Source organism: Bidens hawaiensis, unplaced genomic scaffold, assembly GCF_021521415.1.
Source record: "Bidens hawaiensis isolate Kalapana, Puna unplaced genomic scaffold, B.hawaiensis_p1.1 tig00003469_1, whole genome shotgun sequence".
NCBI classification, from domain to species: Eukaryota; Viridiplantae; Streptophyta; class Magnoliopsida; order Asterales; family Asteraceae; genus Bidens; species Bidens hawaiensis.
Window position 1 is genome coordinate 368,873 of NW_027491193.1, and position 13,752 is coordinate 382,624.

A 13,752-nucleotide genomic window follows, 5' to 3' on the forward strand; every position below is an offset into this window, starting at 1 on the left:
TAATGTTGATACATCACCCTTTTCTATTATAAAAAAATACGGACTTTATTCATTCGTTTAGGTCATATCACTTCAATCATTTATATATTTCATCGTCCTTGTCATATTAGAAAATGAACATATGATTTGCATGATCTTCTAATCATACAACCCTTATAGGAGCATACGACTTGTATGTTTTCATCTCTACAATCCGCATTGTGTTACATAGCCATATGTTTGCCTTGAAATTGAAATGTATGTAAGATTAGATTTTTCATTTTCTAGGATGGCTAGGAATCTCTCTTACTAATAAATGAGTGGATTTTTCACAAAATTCTCCTCTACTTTTCACCAAAACTCATTTTTTGTCTACATGTAATTTTCTTTTTTTATTGTTAATTTTAATTAATTAGTATAATCCCAAATCTGTTAATTCTCTCTCTTTCTTCAATCTCAATTGCTCTGATAAATATCCTCTAACCCTAATGATTTCATAACGAGGCGGCCGCTGATCTTTAATCATGCATTCGTCATCAACAAATCAGGTATTAATCATCTACATATTCAGTTGTCTTCAACATTAGAAGAAAGGGGTTATTTTTAAAACCCAAATATTTTGATATATTTCATCTGTTATTGGGTTTTCAGATCTGTCGTTCCTCCTTCAATTCGGATGTTCTAGGAATCTCCTTCATTTCTAACTATTCTACAATCATCAATCTACCTCATCTGTGTTTCGTCTGGTTAGGGTTTTGTTAGATTATTTTTTATTTTTGATTGTTTCTTGCTCTATGTGCTGAATTGGGTTGACCTGAACAATTCATGATCGTTCTAAATTCATCTTCTATGTTTTTGTTGTTTGTTGCACTGTTCGATTGTGGAGCAATATCACTTATCAATACTTTGTGTCTCCGTCAATTTCAGTATTCAAAGGTATGTTATGTTCCAACTCTAAATTAGTTTTCTTGATTGAGTAATTTTATTAGGTTACCTGAAATTTATTGTTTGATGATATTCGATTTGGTAAACTGTTTGTTTGGTAAGGCTCGATTGGGTGTTTGATGAATGAACTATTTGGAGATGAACCATCTAAAAATTATAGTTGAGAATAAAATTTATCTTTCAGAATCTGAGATGGACCATCTAAAAATTATCTTTGGAAATGAACCATTATAAAATTGTTCTTATGATATGAAAGCTAACAAGTTGAGAATTTTGCTCTTTTGTTATCTTCGATTTTTTGCTGGGAAAGATACACATATGCCTCTATTGATATACTAGGGGTGTTCATCGGTTCAGGTTATTCCGTTTGGGTTGGTTTTCGTTGTACTGAGACGATATCGTTGTAGATTTTTTAGTAGAAGTTAGAAATAAAAATGAAGCTGTGATTGCAACATTGGAATGAATTACTCATGTAGTCATGTGTGTTCTTCAGAATGTGAGAATATTGCGGCGGTTTTGATGATTGTTGTGAATTTAATTTCAAAATAAAGGTTGTCCTCAAAAGATTTTAAAGATTAGTAAGCATGTATTCATGATACTTGATTGTTGTCGGTGTATTAACTAAGAAAGTTTCATACTTGACCTTCTGCTAACATTATTAACCTCATTTCATGTTGCCAATTTACAGTTCAAAAACATGTAAATGTTTCATATATGAAATCTTTTGTGGCTAGGATTGTAGCATGGTTTACTGGATATTTACTTCTCAGGTTAGTTATTTTTTAAGTTTTATTTTTTTTCCTTTTGATGATTTTGGCCACTTTTTTTTAAATTGGTCCGTTTTGATCCAAACCTATTTTGATCAAATCAATATTTTTTTTGACACATATTGGATTTCCAAGGTCCTTTTTGTAGTAAAACTTAAATTGTTATGCCATTGTATTAATGCTATTATAGTGTTTTAGATTTTTTTTATTAAATTGTAGATTTTTGAACAAATTGATTTCATATGCATTATTTACAACGATATACATTGTGGGTTGTGGGCGAATAATGATTTGTTTGTCTTCAGGTCAGAATTGAGGCCTTAAGTGGGTGTGGTTTGTATTGAAGAAAAGATCTTAAATCCATAGGTTCTGTTTGCCAAATAATATAATTTCCTTCCACTTATTTTTCGTGGATCTACCAAATATTACTCAGTTTTCATCTTATTAACTTTAAATTATTATTGTAACACATGAAAGTTAACAGCTTAAATGGAATGTTATTTTTTTTAACACTTTAGAATATATTTGTTGATTACATAATTCAACCTGTGTGTGATATCGCTTTGCCAGTTTTATTTTATTTTATTTATTTCTTTATTTATTTTGGTTAAAGGAGAGCGCTCCACTTTGTCAGTTATCGAACACAGAAAAGTGTATGATCTTGATGGGTCAGAAATCTATACAAAGCTTCAAAGGTGTTAATATGGTTATGGAAGCTGTAGAGTGATCATTATTTATAAATAAGATTTTAGAACAGATTTTCGAAGAAACTGCATGCCGAAGGAGAAACTTATTATGGCTAGCATTCCCCACCAAATGATATGAAAACATAGACTTAAGGGAAGCTTTCAATTTTCCAGTTACTTATGAATGTTTCCGTTTAAATCATATTTAGAAAATTGAAATCCTAATCATCACCATAAGACAGGGAAATAAAGGTTTCATGAAAACTTAGCCTTACAAAAAAAAAGTAGATATGAAATGATTATATCGATCATTCTTTTATGTCATTATAAAATCTAACAATTTCAATAACCAAAGACTATTCATTCATGTTTTTATTGGTGGTTCTTTATTTCTTACTCACAATTTATAATTTTTGTTGAAATTTATGTTTCTAACATGTATTACTGAATGCTTTGACAACAAAACCTCTAATTTGTGACTTTTATGTATTAATATGTATTTGAATTGTCACTTACACTTTCTTATAGATGTTAAACAAGCATGATAATAAATACATGCATACTCACCAAGAATTTCTTAATTTAAAATGTGCCTAAAAGAAGAGATATCGATGAATTTGGGTATAGATAGAAAAAGAATCACTTATATTTTGATTTAATATAAATTTCGCTTTTCAATATTAATTCAATGAATATACAAAGTATAGCGTATGTGATAATCCCAAATACTTGTAAACTGTTTTCGGATGTTATAGATGACATTAATAGCATGCGGTCAATTTAACGACAACTTTTTTCCTTCACTTTATCAAATGCTTTTTATTCATATATTCTAGCCTTTAATTATGTATTATTCGATCCTATTATTTGATGGTGTTCTTTTGTCAATATACGATAAACATAATTGATGGTGTTAAGTTAAAAGTTTTTGTACCTAGCCCCGTGTAGTACACGGGTTATAACCTAGTATTGTAATAAAAGTTTGATGTCTAAAAATTAATGAGGGTTTCTACGGCCGGAAGCCATAAGGATAGGGTAACAAAGATCAAAGGGCCATTTCACATATATATACACACAAGGAATTGTCCAAACCCCCCCCCCTCCCCCCACCCCCAAAAAAAAAATGAATAAATAATAATAAAATTGTAGGCTATGATAAGATCCAATTGTAGTACACAACCACATGTTTAGTTAATATGGTTTACTATCTTGTTAAGCAGTGGCGAAGGTTAGTGAGGGCTGGGCCCCGGTTGTTTTTGCGTAATAGTGTAAATTTACCTGTATTCGGCCGAAAATTTTTATACGTAGTGTAAATTTTGCCGTTTTCAGCCGAAAATTTGAGCCCGGCCTCCTCCGTTTTTGAAATTCTTTATACATTTTGAGTCCGCCCCCCCCCTCCCGGTGTCTTAGTCCAAGCTTCGCTACTGTTGTTAAGTACTTGACTTGCTACATTCGTAAGATGCAAATGGGCCAAATTTGTGGAGGTACTTACATCATACTCGCGCACACTTTAAAAGTTTTTTTTTATCATATCATTATGGTGACCATGACTAAGACTTACAAGGCTTTGAAGTTAAGTTGCGTCAGACACATCTCCTCGTGGGTATCTTAGCATATTTCCCATGGATCGGCCTTCGGTTTTCCATTGAAAAAGTGAGTGATTTTTGCAGGCTCAAGTGCTCAACACCAGTAGCCTGATAACCTCATTGGGAGGTGATTGTTCAGCCGTGACATCAATTTATCCTCATAAGTACTAGCGTGTTCAATTCATTGTTCAAATCAATATATCAATCGTAACTGGTTGCGATCCTTGACTCTCTTATTTTGTATACACCAATCGTGAGGATTTTAAACTCAACAATTATCATAGGTGGCAACAATAATAACCCTTTATGTAGCATATGGCTTCCCACATCAACTAAATAGTGTTCGCTTTGTGATGTGTGTAAACAGTTGTATTGTTTTTAGTTAAACCGGTTGCACAACTAAGTTAAGAAAACGGTATCAATCAATGGACTAAATAGCACACAATAGGCAAAAACATTATTAGAATGTAATATAATATCGATAAGTATCAAGTACCAATAAGTGGACACGAATGCAACTCTTAATGTTGGATCTTTATCTACTTATAGTCTATCAAACAAAGTGGGAGTTGTGTAACTAAATTCCTAATTGAAATACTAAAAGTAGGAAACAAGACAAACACGAAATCAAAGACAGAAAATTGAACTCGGTCAGAATAAAGAACCACCTAGATGTGTCGACTCCTCCCGAACCTACAATGACTTCTAGAATGACCAAACTATGACACTACTATTTGATTAGACCCGACTCCCCGTAAGGATGCCTAAATCCTATGAGAAATTAGAATATCAGGGATGTAAAAATACCCAAATACCCTTGACAACCGATAGATGAAGACCGAGCAACACAATTCTTTCAAACTATAATGAAAGAATTCACACAATTCAAACCAACTATATCAATAAAACTATTAATTACAATGCCTTGGTATCAAAAATCATGAGATGAACGCTCTAAGAATGGATTTACTAATGCAAGAGATTATTTCTACATGTCAAAATTAACAAAAACATATAGGCAACTGATATAATCAATAATGAACTACATACATGATAATCAAAAGCAATCAGTTAAAATATTATACTAAAATTAACATAGTTCAGAGTAAAGTCAGACATGGTTTAATGAATCATCTAGTCCAAGGTCATTTTGGAAAATTAGGTCGTAATCGGGCTGAAAACAATGTTAACAAATACGAATTCATGACAAAAACAAAGTAAATCAAACGAAAACACTAAGCAGTATTCGCTAATGTGGAGCGTATTCTCGGTTGTTCCTCCTTGAAACGGTTATCAAACTCGCTGATTTGGAGTCATTTCCCCGTATCTAAACTTGACAATAGGTTAAGATTCGAATGAATAAAAATACATCCCCATTTAGTCATGCTCATTCCAAATCTCTTAAAATCTTCCGGTTTTTCCAAACTCACAAATAATTAAATAAAATATCAATTTACATAAATTTGCAAACAAAATACTAACCAACCGATTTTTTCACATATTTTTTTTATCAACCCTATTATCGTAAGTAATTTATTAATTTCAAAAACACAATGTCACTTAATCTCTTAGATCCTGTCATATTTGTTTCTTGCAAGTAACTTGCATTTTTCCCCTTAGCAACCAATCGAGTTTGATGCACACGAAAAAAATAATAATAAAAAAACTAAAACAGCATTAAAACACTATATGTATTAAGAGCTCCCGTATTCAACCACCAGTCTACCACTAGGGTCTTAACATTAAACTGAGGACCAAAAACATATATTTAGGCCATTAATATGCATATACCATTTGACCTACACAATTCTTTTAGTTTCATATTGTTGATAATATTCCCAAAATCGAATAATCCGTGCTGGTCCATACTTAAAATCTATTTGATTTAACTGTTTTTATTTCAAAACTTGGATTTCACTTAAAAAGCAATATTCTAAGATTTACCGTATGCTTTTACTCTTTTAATTTTACTATGAATCTTTGGTTTTTCTTATTTATTCTTCGTTAAATATCACAATTCTTTTAGTGATTTTAAAATCAATATTTTAGGTAAGGATTTTAATCCATAAATTGAGTTTTTAACCATTAATGATTTATACTTCAACTTTCGCCAAAAACTTTGATATAACATCCTACATGAAATATCTAAGATTTTATGCTTGTCCAAACATACCTTAACCATCATTAAATATCGATGATTGTCACAAACGTGATATAATAAGTTAAAAGGTTGGTTAAAAGCAATAAAGAGTCGTGTTCGTACTATTTTAATGGATTGCCACGTAAAGTTTACGATGTATTTTATTTTATAGTGTTAAACATTTTTAATCATTTATCTTTTACGTTAAGTTATGTGTAGGTACACTACTTTATAAATATTCAAAGTTGAAATATGTTAAGACACGGACACTTAATAACATATTAAAACCCTAAACTAGAAACAAAGTTGTCAACTTGAAATATGTTAGACACAATTAATGCTGTAAGTCTCTGTAACAATAGGATGCACCGTTGTAGTTTTTTAAGTCTTATGCCATAATAAACAACTTAATTAGTTTCTTATTGTCATTTCGTTCTGGTATACTAAGACACATGCAATCATGAGTGAAGCTTATTGTAGGGCAGAAATTTACATGTTTTTTTCCGAGAAATAATGTTATACATAGAGTAAATTTACTTACATTCATTCGAAATCTAAGCCTCTGCCATTTATGAAACCTTTTTAACGTATTGAGCCCCTCCTGGGAGTTTTCATCCAAGTTTTCCAATGCAAGCAATGCAGGTTTTTGAGCATCCATGAACGCTGATGTGTAAGGGACATGATTGGCGTGAAAGAGAGAGGTGGCCGTCATGAAGGATAGAGGGTGGTTAAAGAGAGATCATCGAGTGTCCGTCCACAAATTAAACAGTAAGTGAAAAAGAAGATCACGCTCTATGAAAGGAGGGATTAACGAGAAATGGGGTGATTAGTGGCATGTGAGAGAGTAAGGGATGGTCCATGGGGGTGGAGTCGGGCATCGCCAATGCGAAAGAGAAGGGGGCGTTTGTCACACCCCGACCAAAGGCGGCGGAACATGCCGAGGTGTAACGATTGCCCATAAGCGCATGACACTATTTAAAGCGACAATATTTAACAAACTCATTTCATTTCACAACATCGAAAATGTCACATAACCAAATATTCATAAGTCAAATACAACAAAATATAGCAAATCAAATATTGTTCATTTTTGCTAATATCCTAACGGTATTTGTGTCATTTTCTTCACCGAACTCCATAATCAACCTAGATGCAAACCTGTAACATTTCATAAAATAAAGTTGTCAACACAAAGGTTGGTGAGCAATTCATAAGTTTAAACAATAGATATATAGTATGAAAAGCCACAAAACTAGTGTACAAAACCATAAATAATAGCTATAAACTTGGATAAATTGGCAATCGCTAATAGAATTACGTTAGCGTCACCTAGCTACAAGGGATTGCCAAGTAGTCTAGGATTTAATAGAATATCGTTAATTGCATTACGTTAACGACACCTTGCTACAAGGGGATGCCAAGTAGTCTAGGATTTATAGATTCCACCAACCGAAAGCGATAAACACATAGGTATATAAGCATAGAACACCAAATCGAGCAATTATTCAAGTAAAGTATACAACAACGTTTGTGGTTTAAGACTCAAGTATAAAGCATTTGATTTGAATAAGTATGAAATGTCACCCCAAAACAAAAGATAGAAAACGGGGTATGAAGTTACTCACGTTCAAGTATAAAACTTGATCGGTAAAAGATGAATAACCGGATGGATGAAGTTTAACGAGCAAGGCCTAAATGAAAATAAAATCTTGGATTTAGAAAGGTTGTCTTGAAGATCTTTATATAAAATAATTGTTGCAAAAAGTAAACAATTAAAGTTCAAGGTTTAAAATGTAACTATTTAAGAATTTATAATAACAATCCTTTAAAAATGTAAGTTTGCTCAAAACCGGGTTAAAGTATCTAACCTTAATATTTACTTAACCAATGTTAAGTAATAAGGTGAGAAAATTGCTAAAATGCAAGTTCCTTTGAGACAAAGATACTAAAACGGGTTTTTAACGAGTGTTCGGGTTGTCGATTCGGGTCTTGACAAATGGTCAAACCCAAAGTCAACTTTCCAACATATTAATTGTTAGGATAACTCATTAAAATATACTAGCACTTAACCAAGTATGTAGATCTATTGTTTAGAACTAACAACGCACGTTAAGCGAGTGTTCGGTTTTGTCGGTCCAAACTATGTGATGAGATCAAGTTGGATCCAACAATTCCAAGTACTTAAGAAAATAATTAAAATCAGCTTGTAAACTATTTTTAAAGAAATATACAAGTCTTGATAGCTAAAAACACACTTGTGTGTCTTAAGTGAGTAAAAGTCGGTATAGTTCGGTTTGGTTCGGTCTCCATCTCACAAATAGTTCATAGATGGTTTCTACATGCCCAATGTGACATCTGCCCCGATCCGACCCGACCCAGGTACCCGTTTCTCTGACCCGATCTCTTTCTTTTATGATTTAATATTTATTTATACTTATACTTTATTTTTAATAATAATAATATATTTTCCTTCCCGCCTCTTTCTCTCTCTTTCTTTCCGCCGTCCCGTCCCTCTCCTTCTCTCTTTTCGCCTTCTTTTCCCTCTTGTCGCCGTCCCGCCCTTAAGCCTTGTTTCCCTCTTTTTCTTCTAACTCTTTTGTTCCTTCCCGCCTAAGGTTGTCTGCGCAGACCCCTTGCAAGGAAGCCTGCGTGAAGACCACCTGTTTCAGCGATACGCGAGACGAACTCTTCTCGCAGCGCGCTAAGAATTGTAATTCTTCTCGCAGCGCGCTAAGAACGGTAGTTCTTCCCGCGACGCGCTAAGGATTTGTAGTTCTTCTCGCAGCGCGCTAAGAATCGTAGTTCATCCCTCGACGCGCGAAGAATTATAGTTCTTCCCGCGGCGCGCTAGGAATTTTAGTTCCTCCCGCGGCGCGCTAAGAAATGTGATTCTTCCCGCGGCGCGCTTAGAAATGTAGTTCTTTCCGCGACGCGTTAAGGTTAGTTCTGTCTGCCTTCGCGCTCGCGCTCTCTTGACCTTCTGTGTCTGCCTTCGCGCCTTAGCCTTCTCGCGCTGAATCCTTTGAGTTTTCTTCTGTTTAATCTAGCCGTTGCTTTTGTGTTGTCTTATCTTTTGAGCTGTTGACCTAATCTGCTTTATGTCTGAAAAGCCACTTTTGGCGCAGCATGCGCACCAACCCCATTGGTTGACAGAAAAAGTGACTGACATTATCTTTTGAGATCTGCTTTTGCCATGCTTGACCAGTACCTTTATCTGACCCGCCCATGCTTTTTACTGTTCCCTGTCAGCTTTATCTTGCCCCCTGCAGCTGCCATATCTTTTGATATCTTTTACTTGCTTTTGATATCTTTTGTTATCTTTTGTTTTGTCTTGTTCTGTTTGTCTTGGAATCTTTTCCCCTTTTTCTGGATTCATGTCTCCTAGGATTTCTCTATAAATAATAGTAATATTTTCATAAACACTACACACACAAAACACTTAATCTCTCCTGTTCTCTTGCCCCTTGCTCTCTCTGCCGTCTTCCTCTCTGCCCCCGTCTTCCTCCCTGTTCTGCCCTGCTTTTCCGGTAATATATATATATAATAATTTACTTATTAATTATGCCAACTTATAATCAAGACTTAAAACAGATCATTAAAACAATAAATCTTATTTATAGGTTAACTTGTGCTTGTTTAAAGTTGGTTCTTGCTTTATCTTACACCGCATCGTTTATCAAGTGAGTAATCTCGTACCTAATCCCTTTTTGCTTTTAATGTTTTGGGATGTTCATGTGTTCATACAAACTTAGAGTCTTAAACTTGTTTATGAACTTTAGTCGCGCAGTATCCCATGTGTTGAGGACGTAGACTTGGCTGTTTATTTGTATGTGTGGATCATTAACCGTCTTGTCGGTCTATTCCGCAGTTTTCATGGTACCATTAGATGAACACGGGAGAACTATCGTTTATGATTTTCTCTTTTGTTTACACATGCACAGTTTGTCTTGTTTGTGAGCTCAATTGTGAGCACTGGCAGTCTTATGAATCTTAGAGTTGGTCCCGATCAGATTACACCCTTGTTGAAAACCAGACATACACATGTTGCGCGCAGATTTATGATTATCTATGTATTGTATTAAACTTGATTTCTCACCAACACGCAAGTGTTTGACGTTTATTTTAACACATGTTCAGGTTTGCAGTAGCTGTTTTGGAGCTTGTGGACACATAGGAAGTTTTCTTTATTTTGGACCTAGATTAAAATATATCAAGACAAGTTTTTGCTGTTTGAATATTATGATTTATAATATATAGATTTATGTTGATTTATGTTATCTTGTGTTTAACCTGCGCGTGCGCGAATGAATGTATTTATTAAATATTGACACCCAATAGTGTCACGAGTAATGAAACAATATGTGGCGCCCCGATGTATAATCCGCCTTTGGTCGGGGTGTTACAGATTGGTATCAGAGCTCGTTGACTTTAGGATAGGTGGTTAGACGTAACGGCCTAGAATACCTAAGAGTCCCTTCTCGCGCATGAGAGAAATCTCATGTTTGCGCGCTTATTGTTAATTACTCGTTATTTATGAATATGCTCGCACTTGCGCAGTATATGATTTTATGTTTTATTTCGCGATATTTCGATTTTTGTTGAATTTCGATTTTTATTGATTTTACTTACATGTTCGTTTGTTGGATTTGAAAATCCGAAAAGTCATGGTGATACATGAATAGTTGATTTTCAATTTCCCTTTACGTTATGTTCTGAGGTTGGAGACTTGAAAAGTCATGGTGATACATGAATTGTCAACCTCCAATACTCATTTTCTTGTATGTTTTATATTGAAGATTGAAAAGTCATGGTGATACATGAATCGTCAATCTCCAATACTCGTTTGCTCGTATATTTTAAATTGGGAATTCGGAAAGTCATGGTGATACATGAATTGTCGATTCTTGATTCGAATTTGTTACCTTTATTAAGTCTGCATTTAGGATCATTTATTTTACTTTAACTTTTGACTGTAACTGACTCCGCGAAACCAAGCTTTTCGAGGTTATACTTTGCGCTAAGACCAAGATATTAACTAAAATTAAAATTTTTATAGAAATGCCTCCGCTATCTCGCCGATTTCAGAGAAGAGAAGCCTCGCGCATGCGTAGACAGCAACGTTCCCAGGAAATGGCCGCCGCAATAGCCCAAGCCTTGAGCCAAAATAATACCTCCAGTTATAACATTAAATCCTTCAACGCGGGTAACCCTCCAAAGTTCACAGGTCTTGAAGGAGCCACCGTGATGCTCCAGTGGCTTGAGAAAATAGAAAACACTTTCCTCCACACCCAATGCCCCTCAGACAGACGAACCCTATATGCTTCCAGTGTCCTGGAATCCAGAGCGCTTACATGGTGGAATGGAGTAGCTCATGCGCGTGGCGCAGAGGCTGCTTCTAGCATGACATGGGAGGAATTCAAGGAAATTCTTACGCGAGAATTCTGCCCTCCCAACGAAGTTAAGCGCCTGGAGGAGGAATTTTGGAATCTTAAACAATACAGCGGTGAAGCGCGCGAGTACGCGACGCGCTTCCACGAGCTAAGCTTACTGGTCCCTCACCTTGTTACCCCTTCCCGCCGAGCAATCGAGAAATTCCTTGGGGGTCTCCCCATGGAAATTCAAGATTCTGTATGGGCCAGAAACCCAGTAACCCTCCCTGACGCTATTGAGTTGGCCGCTGTGCTCAGCGACAACCATGTCAGAGCAGGAACCTTGTTCCTGCGGGGAGCTGAGAAGACCAAACCCACCAAAACTGCCCCTGAACCAACAGAAACCAAACCAGAACCCTCAAACCGTAACAACCTCAAGCGCAGGCGCAAGGCCTATGCGCTTACCAACCCGCCCATTGCCCAGCAACCCATCTACCAACCTCCAGTTTATGCGCCTAACCCTCTGTCAGCCTACCCAACACCTCCTGTAGCCCACAACTATGCCTTAACCAATCCCGCACTCCCTGCCCCGCCAACTAAGAAACCTTACACAGGAAACCACCCCTTTTGCCCAACCTGTAGACTCCACCACCCACCTCAAGTCCCATGTCGACTTTGTACCCGATGTGGCCGCGCTGGTCACCTTGCAGAAAACTGTAGAGTCCTTCTCGCCAATCCAATTGCGCCAACACCACCAGTCTACCCGCAGAACCCACAACCAACCTACCAAAACCCACGACCCAGATCGTGCTTTAACTGCGGTGATCCCAGTCATTTCCGGAACGCGTGCCCGAGACTACAAGTTCAGATCACACAGGCGAATCCGGTGAACCAGATTTCAAACCAAGTAACGCGTGGACGAGCTTTTAACATAACCGCGCACCAAGCGCAAGCGAATAATGACGTAGTTAATGGTACATTTTTGCTTAACGGATTTTATGCTTCTGTACTTTTTGATACTGGCGCCGATCGAAGTTTTATCTCTCGCGCCTTCGAGCAGAAACTTGCGCGACCGCGCAACGATTTAAAAGAAGATTTTTCAGTTGAATTGGCTAATGGCGAAACTGTTTTAATTAACTCTGTGATTAAAGATTGTACGCTTAACCTTAACGAAAACGATTTTCTGATTGACCTCATCCCCATGCCTCTTGGAAGCTTTGATGTTATCATTGGTATGGACTGGCTCTCGAAGAATCGCGCCGAAGTTATTTGCGCCAAGAAGTTGATTCGCATTCCTCGATAAAATGGTGATCTTCATATTTACGGCGAAAAACCCTCCAGTGGTCTTAAGCTTATGTCTTGCGCCGAAGCCCAAAGACTCATGCGGAAGAAGTGTATTGCATTTCTAGCCCATGTGGTTAAACCTGCTGAAGAAAAGAAGCTTCGCGATATCCCTGTTGTGCGTGATTTCCCTGAAGTTTTTCCTGATGATCTTCCTGGTATCCCTCCCGCTCGTGAAGTCGAGTTCCGTATTGATCTTGTCCCTGGTGCTTCCCCCGTGGCTAAATCTCCTTATCGTCTTGCGCCCGCTGAGATGCAAGAATTGGCAAGCCAACTTCAAGAGTTGACTGCTAAAGGATTCATTCGCCCTAGCTCTTCGCCCTGGGGTGCTCCGGTGTTGTTCGTTAAAAAGAAAGATGGATCGTTTCGCATGTGTATTGATTACCGCGAGTTGAACAAACTCACCATTAAGAACCGGTATCCCTTACCACGCATTGACGACCTCTTTGATCAACTCCAAGGTGCCTCTTGTTTCTCGAAGATTGATCTCCGCTCTGGCTATCACCAGTTGCGCATCCGCGATGAAGATGTTCCGAATACTGCTTTTCGAACTCGTTATGGCCATTTTGAATTCTTGGTCATGTCCTTCGGTTTAACCAACGCACCCGCCATTTTCATGGATCTAATGAATCGGGTGTGTAGGCCTTTCTTGGATAAATTCGTGATTGTGTTTATCGATGACGTTCTGGTGTATTCTAAGACCAAAGCCGAGCACGAGCAACATCTCCGATTGGTATTGCAAAAGCTTCGAACCGAGCAGCTCTTTGCCAAGCTCTCCAAGTGTGAATTTTGGTCGGATGAAGTACAGTTTCTTGGTCATGTTGTAAACAAGATGGGTATTCATGTCGACCCATCCAAAATTGAAGCAATCAAGAACTGGATTACGCCATCCTCTCCTTCCGAGATCCGTTCCTTTCTGGGCTTAGCTGGTTACTACCG

At 36.8% G+C, this 13,752-nt stretch overlaps 1 long non-coding RNA gene across 1 annotated transcript; it reads left to right on the forward strand.

The window, feature by feature from the left end:
• Nucleotides 1–400: 400 nt before the first annotated feature.
• LOC143623440 (uncharacterized) lies at nt 401–2,054 on the forward strand. Its single transcript, XR_013151894.1, has 4 exons — nt 401–527; nt 631–725; nt 1,613–1,694; nt 1,997–2,054. It is a non-coding gene; the product is annotated as an uncharacterized LOC143623440 (long non-coding RNA).
• Nucleotides 2,055–13,752: the final 11,698 nt, after the last annotated feature.